The sequence below is a fragment of the Ranitomeya imitator genome, chromosome 3 (genome assembly GCF_032444005.1).
Source record: "Ranitomeya imitator isolate aRanImi1 chromosome 3, aRanImi1.pri, whole genome shotgun sequence".
Classification (NCBI taxonomy): domain Eukaryota; kingdom Metazoa; phylum Chordata; class Amphibia; order Anura; family Dendrobatidae; genus Ranitomeya; species Ranitomeya imitator.
Window position 1 is genome coordinate 426,480,920 of NC_091284.1, and position 11,188 is coordinate 426,492,107.

Sequence of the window (11,188 nt, forward strand, 5' to 3'; positions counted from 1 at the left end):
ATAGAGATAGTGATAGAGATAGTGATGGTGATGGTGATAGAGATAGTGATGGTGATAGAGATAGTGATAGAGATAGTGATAGAGATAGTGATAGAGATAGTGATAGTGATAGAGATAGTGATAGAGATAGTGATAGAGATAGTGATAGAGATAGTGATAGAGATAGTGATAGAGATAGTGATGGTGATAGTGATAGAGATAGTGATAGAGATAGTGATAGAGATAGTGATAGAGATAGAGATAGTTATAGTGATAGAGATAGTGATGGTGATGGTGATAGAGATAGTGATAGTGATAGAGATAGAGATAGTTATAGTGATAGAGATAGTGATGGTGATAGTGATAGAGATAGTGATAGAGATAGTGATAGAGATAGAGATAGTTATAGTGATAGAGATAGTGATGGTGATAGTGATAGAGATAGTGATAGAGATAGTGATAGAGATAGTGATAGAGATAGAGATAGTGATGGTGATGGTGATAGAGATAGTGATGGTGATAGAGATAGTGATAGAGATAGTGATAGAGATAGTGATAGAGATAGTGATAGTGATAGAGATAGTGATAGAGATAGTGATAGAGATAGTGATAGAGATAGAGATAGTGATGGTGATGGTGATAGAGATAGTGATGGTGATAGAGATAGTGATAGAGATAGTGATAGAGATAGTGATAGAGATAGTGATAGAGATAGTGATAGAGATAGTGATAGAGATAGTGATAGAGATAGAGATAGTGATGGTGATAGAGATAGTGATAGAGATAGTGATAGAGATAGTGATAGAGATGGTGATAGAGATAGTGATAGAGATAGTGATAGAGATAGTGATGGTGATAGAGATGGTGATAGTGATAGAGATAGAGATGGTGATGGTGATAGAGATCGTGATAGAGATAGTGATGGTGATAGAGATGGTGATAGTGAAAGTGATAGAGATAGTGATGGTGATAGAGATGGTGATAGAGATAGTGATAGAGATAGTGATAGAGATAGTGATAGAGATAGTGATAGAGATAGTGATAGAGATAGTGATAGAGATAGTGATAGAGATAGTGATAGAGATAGTGATAGAGATAGAGATAGAGATAGTGATGGTGATGGTGATAGAGATAGTGATGGTGATAGAGATAGTGATAGAGATAGTGATAGAGATAGAGATAGTGATAGTGATAGAGATAGAGATAGAGATAGAGATAGTGATGGTGATGGTGATAGAGATAGTGATGGTGATAGAGATAGTGATAGAGATAGTGATAGAGATAGTGATAGAGATAGTGATAGTGATAGAGATAGTGATAGAGATAGTGATAGAGATAGTGATAGTGATAGAGATAGTGATAGAGATAGTGATAGAGATAGTGATAGAGATAGTGATAGAGATAGTGATAGAGATAGTGATAGAGATAGTGATAGAGATAGTGATGGTGATGGTGATAGAGATAGTGATGGTGATAGAGATAGTGATAGAGATAGTGATAGAGATAGTGATAGAGATAGTGATAGAGATAGTGATAGAGATAGTGATAGAGATAGTGATAGAGATAGTGATAGAGATAGAGATAGTGATGGTGATGGTGATAGAGATAGTGATAGAGATAGTGATAGAGATAGTGATAGAGATAGAGATAGTGATAGTGATAGAGATAGTGATAGAGATAGTGATAGAGATAGAGATAGTGATGGTGATAGTGATAGAGATAGTGATAGAGATAGTGATAGAGATAGTGATAGAGATAGAGATAGTTATAGTGATAGAGATAGTGATGGTGATAGTGATAGAGATAGTGATAGAGATAGTGATAGAGATAGTGATAGAGATAGAGATAGTTATAGTGATAGAGATAGTGATGGTGATAGTGATAGAGATAGTGATAGAGATAGTGATAGAGATAGTGATAGAGATAGAGATAGTGATGGTGATGGTGATAGAGATAGTGATGGTGATAGAGATAGTGATAGAGATAGTGATAGAGATAGTGATAGAGATAGTGATAGTGATAGAGATAGTGATAGAGATAGTGATAGAGATAGTGATAGAGATAGAGATAGTGATGGTGATGGTGATAGAGATAGTGATGGTGATAGAGATAGTGATAGAGATAGTGATAGAGATAGTGATAGAGATAGTGATAGAGATAGTGATAGAGATAGTGATAGAGATAGAGATAGTGATGGTGATGGTGATAGAGATAGTGATGGTGATAGAGATAGTGATAGAGATAGTGATAGAGATAGTGATAGAGATAGTGATAGAGATAGTGATAGAGATAGTGATAGAGATAGTGATAGAGATAGTTATAGTGATAGAGATAGTGATGGTGATAGTGATAGAGATAGTGATAGAGATAGTGATAGAGATAGTGATAGAGATAGTGATGGTGATGGTGATAGAGATAGTGATGGTGATAGTGATAGAGATAGTGATAGAGATAGTGATAGAGATAGTGATAGAGATAGTGATAGAGATAGTGATAGAGATAGTGATAGAGATAGTGATAGAGATAGTGATAGAGATAGTGATAGAGATAGTGATAGAGATAGTGATAGAGATAGTGATAGAGATAGTGATAGAGATAGTGATAGAGATAGTGATAGAGATAGAGATAGTGATGGTGATGGTGATAGAGATAGTGATGGTGATAGAGATAGTGATAGAGATAGTGATAGAGATAGTGATAGAGATAGTGATAGAGATAGTGATAGAGATAGTGATAGAGATAGTGATAGAGATAGTTATAGTGATAGAGATAGTGATGGTGATAGTGATAGAGATAGTGATAGAGATAGTGATAGAGATAGTGATAGAGATAGTGATGGTGATGGTGATAGAGATAGTGATGGTGATAGTGATAGAGATAGTGATAGAGATAGTGATAGAGATAGTGATAGAGATAGTGATAGAGATAGTGATAGAGATAGTGATAGTGATAGAGATAGTGATAGTGATAGTGATAGAGATAGTGATAGAGATAGAGATGGTGATGGTGATAGAGATAGTGATGGTGATAGAGATAGAGATAGAGATGGTGATGGTGATAGAGATGGTGATGGTGATAGAGATAGAGATGGTGATAGAGATAGTGATAGAGATAGTGATAGAGATAGTGATAGAGATAGTGATAGAGATAGTGATAGTGATAGAGATAGTGATAGTGATAGTGATAGAGATAGTGATAGAGATAGAGATGGTGATGGTGATAGAGATAGTGATGGTGATAGAGATAGAGATAGAGATGGTGATGGTGATAGAGATGGTGATGGTGATAGAGATAGAGATGGTGATAGAGATGGTGATGGTGATAGTGATAGAGATAGTGATAGAGATAGTGATAGTGATAGAGATAGTGATAGAGATAGTGATAGAGATAGTGATAGAGATAGTGATAGTTATAGTGATAGAGATAGTTATAGTGATAGAGATAGTGATGGTGATAGTGATAGTGATAGTGATAGAGATAGTGATAGAGATAGTGATAGTTATAGTGATAGAGATAGTTATAGTGATAGAGATAGTGATGGTGATAGTGATAGAGATAGTGATAGAGATAGTGATAGAGATAGTGATAGAGATAGTGATAGAGATAGTGATAGAGATAGTGATAGTGATAGAGATGGTGATGGTGATGGTGATAGAGATAGTGATAGAGATAGTGATAGAGATAGTGATAGAGATAGTGATAGTTATAGTGATAGAGATAGTGATAGAGATAGTGATAGAGATAGTGATAGAGATAGTGATAGAGATAGTGATAGAGATAGAGATAGTGATGGTGATAGAGATAGAGATAGTGATGGTGATAGAGATAGTGATAGAGATAGTGATAGAGATAGTGATAGAGATAGTGATAGAGATAGTGATAGAGATAGAGATAGTGATGGTGATGGTGATAGAGATAGTGATGGTGATAGAGATAGTGATAGAGATAGTGATAGAGATAGTGATAGAGATAGTGATAGAGATAGTGATAGAGATAGTGATAGTGATAGAGATAGTGATAGAGATAGAGATGGTGATGGTGATAGAGATAGAGATGGTGATGGTGATAGAGATAGTGATGGTGATAGAGATAGAGATAGAGATGGTGATGGTGATAGAGATGGTGATGGTGATAGAGATAGAGATGGTGATAGAGATGGTGATGGTGATAGTGATAGAGATAGTGATAGAGATAGTGATAGAGATAGTGATAGTGATAGAGATAGTGATAGAGATAGTGATAGAGATAGTGATAGTTATAGTGATAGAGATAGTGATAGAGATAGTTATAGTGATAGAGATAGTGATGGTGATAGTGATAGAGATAGTGATAGAGATAGTGATAGAGATAGTGATAGAGATAGTGATAGTGATAGAGATAGTGATAGAGATAGTGATAGAGATAGTGATAGAGATAGTGATAGAGATAGTGATGGTGATGGTGATAGAGATGGTGATGGTGATAGAGATAGAGATGGTGATAGAGATGGTGATGGTGATAGAGATAGTGATAGAGATAGTGATAGAGATAGTGATAGAGATAGTGATAGAGATAGTGATAGAGATAGAGATAGAGATAGTGATGGTGATGGTGATAGAGATAGTGATGGTGATAGAGATAGTGATAGAGATAGTGATAGAGATAGTGATAGAGATAGTGATAGAGATAGTGATAGAGATAGAGATAGTGATGGTGATGGTGATAGAGATAGTGATGGTGATAGAGATAGTGATAGAGATAGTGATAGAGATAGTGATAGAGATAGTGATAGAGATAGTGATAGAGATAGTGATAGAGATAGTGATAGAGATAGTTATAGTGATAGAGATAGTGATGGTGATAGTGATAGAGATAGTGAGAGATAGTGATAGAGATAGTGATAGAGATAGAGATAGTGATGGTGATGGTGATAGAGATAGTGATAGTGATAGAGATAGTGATAGAGATAGTGATAGTGATAGAGATAGTGATAGAGATAGAGATGGTGATGGTGATAGAGATGGTGATGGTGATAGAGATAGAGATGGTGATAGAGATGGTGATGGTGATAGTGATAGAGATAGTGATAGAGATAGTGATAGTGATAGAGATAGTGATAGAGATAGTGATAGAGATAGTGATAGAGATAGTTATAGTGATAGAGATAGTGATGGTGATAGTGATGGTGATAGTGATAGAGATAGTGATAGAGATAGTGATAGAGATAGTGATAGAGATAGTGATAGAGATAGTGATAGAGATAGTGATAGAGATAGTGATGGTGATGGTGATAGAGATAGTGATAGAGATAGTGATAGAGATAGTGATAGAGATAGTGATAGAGATAGTGATAGTGATAGAGATGGTGATGGTGATAGAGATAGTGATAGAGATAGTGATAGAGATAGTGATAGAGATAGTGATAGTTATAGTGATAGAGATAGTGATAGAGATAGTGATAGAGATAGTGATAGAGATAGTGATAGAGATAGAGATAGTGATGGTGATAGAGATAGAGATAGTGATGGTGATAGAGATAGTGATAGAGATAGTGATAGAGATAGTGATGGTGATAGAGATAGAGATAGAGATGGTGATGGTGATAGAGATGGTGATAGAGATAGAGATGGTGATAGAGATGGTGATGGTGATAGAGATAGTGATAGAGATAGAGATGGTGATAGAGATGGTGATGGTGATAGAGATAGTGATAGAGATAGTGATAGAGATAGTGATAGAGATAGTGATAGAGATAGTGATAGAGATAGTGATAGAGATAGTGATAGAGATAGAGATAGTGATGGTGATGGTGATGGTGATGGTGATAGAGATAGTGATAGAGATAGAGATAGTGATAGAGATAGTGATAGAGATAGTGATAGAGATAGTGATAGAGATAGTGATAGTTATAGTGATAGAGATAGTTATAGTGATAGAGATGGTGATGGTGATGGTGATAGTGATAGTGATAGAGATAGTGATAGAGATAGTGATAGAGATAGTGATAGAGATAGTGATAGAGATAGTGATAGAGATAGTGATAGAGATAGTGATAGAGATAGAGATAGTGATGGTGATGGTGATGGTGATGGTGATAGAGATAGTGATAGAGATAGAGATAGTGATAGAGATAGTGATAGAGATAGTGATAGAGATAGTGATAGAGATAGTGATAGTTATAGTGATAGAGATAGTTATAGTGATAGAGATGGTGATGGTGATGGTGATAGTGATAGTGATAGAGATAGTGATAGAGATAGTGATAGAGATAGTGATAGAGATAGTGATAGAGATAGTGATAGAGATAGTGATAGAGATAGTGATAGAGATAGTGATAGAGATAGAGATAGTGATGGTGATGGTGATGGTGATGGTGATAGAGATAGTGATAGAGATAGAGATAGTGATAGAGATAGTGATAGTTATAGTGATAGAGATAGTTATAGTGATAGAGATGGTGATGGTGATGGTGATAGTGATAGAGATAGTGATAGAGATAGTGATAGAGATAGAGATAGTGATAGAGATAGTGATAGAGATAGAGATAGTGATGGTGATGTGATAGAGATAGTGATGGTGATAGAGATAGTGATAGAGATAGTGATAGAGATAGTGATAGAGATAGAGATAGTGATGGTGATGTGATAGAGATAGTGATGGTGATAGAGATAGTGATAGAGATAGTGATAGAGATAGTGATAGAGATAGTGATAGAGATAGTGATAGAGATAGTGATAGAGATAGAGATAGTGATGGTGATAGAGATAGTGATGGTGATAGAGATAGTGATAGAGATAGTGATAGAGATAGTGATAGAGATAGAGATAGTGATGGTGATAGAGATAGTGATGGTGATAGAGATAGTGATAGAGATAGTGATAGAGATAGTGATAGAGATAGTGATAGAGATAGTGATAGAGATAGTGATAGAGATAGTTATAGTGATAGAGATAGTGATGGTGATAGTGATAGAGATAGTGATAGAGATAGTGATAGAGATAGTGATAGAGATAGAGATAGAGATAGTGATGGTGATGGTGATAGAGATAGTGATAGTGATAGAGATAGTGATAGAGATAGTGATAGTGATAGAGATAGTGATAGAGATAGAGATGGTGATAGTGATAGAGATAGTGATAGAGATAGAGATAGAGATAGTGATGGTGATGGTGATAGAGATAGTGATAGTGATAGAGATAGTGATAGAGATAGTGATAGTGATAGAGATAGTGATAGAGATAGAGATGGTGATAGTGATAGAGATAGTGATAGAGATAGTGATAGTGATAGAGATAGTGATAGAGATAGAGATGGTGATGGTGATAGAGATAGTGATGGTGATGGTGATAGAGATAGTGATAGTGATAGAGATAGTGATAGAGATAGTGATAGTGATAGAGATAGTGATAGAGATAGAGATGGTGATAGTGATAGAGATAGTGATAGAGATAGTGATAGTGATAGAGATAGTGATAGAGATAGTGATAGAGATAGTGATAGAGATAGTGATAGAGATAGTGATAGAGATAGTGATAGAGATAGTGATAGAGATAGTGATGGTGATGGTGATGGTGATAGAGATAGTGATAGAGATAGTGATAGAGATAGTGATAGTGATAGAGATGGTGATGGTGATAGAGATGGTGATGGTGATAGAGATAGAGATGGTGATAGAGATAGAGATAGAGATATTGATGGTGATAGTGATGGTGATAGTGATAGAGATAGTGATAGAGATAGTGATAGAGATAGTGATAGAGATAGTGATAGAGATAGTGATAGAGATAGTGATGGTGATGGTGATGGTGATGGTGATAGAGATAGTGATAGAGATAGTGATAGAGATAGTGATAGTGATAGAGATGGTGATGGTGATAGAGATAGTGATAGAGATAGTGATAGAGATAGTGATAGAGATAGTGATAGTTATAGTGATAGAGATAGTGATAGAGATAGTGATAGAGATAGTGATAGAGATAGTGATAGAGATAGTGATAGAGATAGTGATAGAGATAGAGATAGTGATGGTGATAGAGATAGAGATAGTGATGGTGATAGAGATAGTGATAGAGATAGTGATAGAGATAGTGATAGAGATAGTGATAGAGATAGTGATAGAGATAGTGATAGTGATGGTGATGGTGATAGAGATAGTGATGGTGATAGAGATAGTGAGAGAGATAGTGATAGAGATAGTGATAGTGAGAGAGATAGTGATAGAGATAGAGATGGTGATGGTGATAGAGATAGTGATGGTGATAGAGATAGAGATAGAGATGGTGATGGTGATAGAGATGGTGATGGTGATAGAGATAGAGATGGTGATAGAGATGGTGATGGTGATAGTGATAGAGATAGTGATAGAGATAGTGATAGAGATAGTGATAGTGATAGAGATAGTGATAGAGATAATGATAGAGATAGTGATAGTTATAGTGATAGAGATAGTGATAGAGATAGTTATAGTGATAGAGATAGTGATGGTGATAGTGATAGAGATAGTGATAGAGATAGTGATAGAGATAGTGATAGAGATAGTGATAGAGATAGTGATAGAGATAGTGATAGTGATAGAGATGGTGATGGTGATAGAGATAGTGATAGAGATAGTGATAGAGATAGTGATAGAGATAGTGATAGTTATAGTGATAGAGATAGTGATAGAGATAGTGATAGAGATAGTGATAGAGATAGTGATAGTGATAGAGATAGTGATAGAGATAGTGATAGTTATAGTGATAGAGATAGTGATAGAGATAGTGATAGAGATAGTGATAGTGATAGAGATAGTGATAGAGATAGTGATGGTGATGGTGATAGAGATAGTGATAGAGATAGTGATAGAGATAGTGATAGAGATAGTGATAGAGATAGTGATAGTGATAGAGATGGTGATGGTGATAGAGATAGTGATAGAGATAGTGATAGAGATAGTGATAGTTATAGTGATAGAGATAGTGATAGAGATAGTGATAGAGATAGTGATAGAGATAGTGATAGAGATAGTGATAGTGATAGTGATAGAGATGGTGATAGAGATAGTGATGGTGATAGAGATAGAGATAGAGATGGTGATGGTGATAGAGATGGTGATGGTGATAGAGATAGAGATGGTGATAGAGATGGTGATGGTGATAGAGATAGTGATAGAGATAGTGATAGAGATAGTGATAGAGATAGTGATAGAGATAGTGATAGAGATAGTGATAGAGATAGTGATAGAGATAGAGATAGTGATGGTGATGGTGATGGTGATAGAGATAGTGATAGAGATAGAGATAGTGATAGAGATAGTGATAGAGATAGTGATAGAGATAGTGATAGAGATAGTGATAGTTATAGTGATAGAGATAGTGATAGAGATAGTGATAGAGATAGTGATAGAGATAGTTATAGTGATAGAGATGGTGATGGTGATGGTGATGGTGATGGTGATGGTGATAGAGATAGTGATAGAGATAGTGATAGAGATAGTGATAGAGATAGTGATAGTTATAGTGATAGTTATAGTGATAGAGATAGTGATAGATAGTGATAGAGATAGTGATAGAGATAGTTATAGTGATAGAGATAGTGATAGAGATAGTGATAGAGATAGTGATAGTTAAAGTGATAGTTATAGTGATAGAGATAGTGATAGAGATTGTGATAGAGATAGTGATAGTGATAGAGATAGTTATAGTGATAGAGATAGTGATGGTGATAGTGATAGAGATAGTGATAGAGATAGTGATAGAGATAGTGATAGAGATAGTTATAGTGATAGAGATAGTGATGGTGATAGTGATAGAGATAGTGATAGAGATAGTGATAGAGATAGTGATAGAGATAGTGATAGAGATAGTGATAGAGATAGTTATAGTGATAGAGATAGTGATAGTTATAGTGATAGAGATAGTGATAGAGATAGTGATAGAGATAGTGATAGAGATAGTGATAGAGATAGTTATAGTGATAGAGATAGTGATAGAGATAGTGATAGAGATAGTGATAGAGATAGTGATAGAGATAGTGATAGAGATAGTTATAGTGATAGAGATAGTGATAGTTATAGTGATAGAGATAGTGATAGAGATAGTGATAGAGATAGTGATAGAGATAGTTATAGTGATAGAGATAGTGATGGTGATAGTGATAGAGATAGTGATAGAGATAGTGATAGAGATAGTGATAGAGATAGTTATAGTGATAGAGATAGTGATAGTTATAGTGATAGAGATAGTGATAGAGATAGTGATAGAGATAGTGATAGAGATAGTTATAGTGATAGAGATAGTGATAGAGATAGTGATAGAGATAGTGATAGAGATAGTTATAGTGATAGAGATAGTGATAGTTATAGTGATAGAGATAGTGATAGAGATAGTGATAGAGATAGTGATAGAGATAGTTATAGTGATAGAGATAGTGATAGAGATAGTGATAGAGATAGTGATAGAGATAGTGATAGAGATAGTGATAGAGATAGTGATAGAGATAGTGATAGAGATAGTGATAGAGATAGTGATAGAGATAGTGATAGAGATAGTTATAGTGATAGAGATAGTGATAGAGATAGTGATGGTGATAGTGATAGAGATAGTGATAGAGATAGTGATAGTTATAGTGATAGAGATAGTGATAGAGATAGTGATAGTTATAGTGATAGTTATAGTGATAGAGATAGTGATAGAGATAGTGATAGAGATAGTGATAGAGATAGTTATAGTGATAGAGATAGTGATGGTGATAGAGATAGTGATGGTGATAGAGATAGTGATAGAGATAGTGATAGAGATAGAGATAGTGATAGAGATAGTGATAGAGATAGTGATAGAGATAGTGATAGAGATAGTGATAGAGATAGTGATAGTTATAGTGATAGAGATAGTGATAGAGATAGTGATAGAGATAGTTATAGTGATAGAGATGGTGATGGTGATAGAGATAGTGATGGTGATAGAGATAGTGATAGAGATAGTTATAGTGATAGAGATGGTGATGGTGATAGAGATAGTGATAGAGATAGAGATAGTGATAGAGATAGTGATAGAGATAGTGATAGAGATAGTGATAGAGATAGTGATAGTTATAGTGATAGTTATAGTGATAGAGATAGTGATAGAGATAGTGATAGAGATAGTGATAGAGATAGTGATAGAGATAGTGATAGAGATGGTGATAGAGATGGTGATGGTGATAGTGATAGTGATAGAGATAGTGATAGAGATAGTGATAGAGATAGTGATAG